Here is a 1,189-nt window from a genome sequence, read left to right on the forward strand (position 1 = left end):
TGTACAACATTATCCCTAAAGTTAACAATACTGTACTATACATTTAAAAATGGTTGAGAGGGTAGATCTCATGTTGTATTCTTAGCATAATTTATTTAAACACACACACACACACACACACACACACACACACACACACACACAAAACCTCACCATGATAGCTCAAGAAAGAGACTGTGGAATAAAGGAAAAAGTTTTATATTTTAGCACTTTTAATGGCATTTTTTCCCCTGCTTTTTGAACAAGGGGCTCTGCATTTTCATTTTGCTCTGGACCCATAAATTATATAGCCTTCCCTGTTTATGTGTATAATCATGTGTTTGTGCAAGTATTTTCAGTAGAATGAATTCCTAGAAGTAAAGTTAATAGGAGGTAAAACAATATATACACACTTCGATAGTCATTACCAAAAAACTCTCCAAAAAGATCATCCCGTTTACACTTCCACCAATAGTAAATGAGACTTTCTTATTAAGAATTATCCTTGTTTGTTTGTTTGTTTGTTTGTTTTTAACCTTGCTAATACAATGGGAAAAATTGTTTTTGAAATTAAGACTTTTATTCTTGAATTACCTCCTGGGATTACTTCGGAGAGAAAGTATGGAGTGATCCTACATAGTGGTCTTTCCCCTTGTTCCATTCACCTTGTTGACATGGGGTTTTTTTCTTTTTATTATTCTTTTTTAAATTTTATTTTAACTCTATTTAGTTGAATGACATTTTCCTTGATATTTACATTCTGAAAAATATTCATATTTACCATAAACAAATTAAAAATGCAATCACTCATAATCCTACAGTTCCTAGAAGAAGAAATATTCAAACTTTGTCTTAGAGGACAAGCAGGAATTAGGCAAGCACAGGAAGATGAAATAGATACTCAAAGAGGAGCCCAGGCCAGGCTCGGTGGCTCACGCCTGTAATCCCAGCACTTTGGGAGGCTGGGGCAGAAGGATCACTGGAGGTCAGGATTCAAGACTAGCCTAGGCAACAAAGACCTTGTCTATGCAAAAATATTTTTTTAAAAAATTAGCTGGTTATGGTGGCATGTGTCTGTAGTCCTAGCTTCTCAGGAGACTGAGGCAGGAAGATCTCTTGAGCCCAGGAGTTGGAGGTTGCAGTGAGCTATGATTGTGCCACTGCGTTCTAGCATGGGCAACAGAGTGAAACCCTGTCTCAAAAAAAAAAG

General features: G+C 36.2%; 1 protein-coding gene across 1 annotated transcript in view; it reads left to right on the forward strand.

Moving 5' to 3' along the window:
* Nucleotides 1–1,189, forward strand: part of M1AP (meiosis 1 associated protein) — a 54,631-nt gene that overhangs the window by 26,923 nt on the left and 26,519 nt on the right. The gene's annotated exons all lie outside the window — the stretch shown is intronic.

The sequence above is a fragment of the Propithecus coquereli genome, unplaced genomic scaffold, assembly GCF_000956105.1.
Source record: "Propithecus coquereli isolate 6110/MARCELLA unplaced genomic scaffold, Pcoq_1.0 Scaffold578, whole genome shotgun sequence".
In the NCBI taxonomy this organism is placed as follows: Eukaryota; Metazoa; Chordata; class Mammalia; order Primates; family Indriidae; genus Propithecus; species Propithecus coquereli.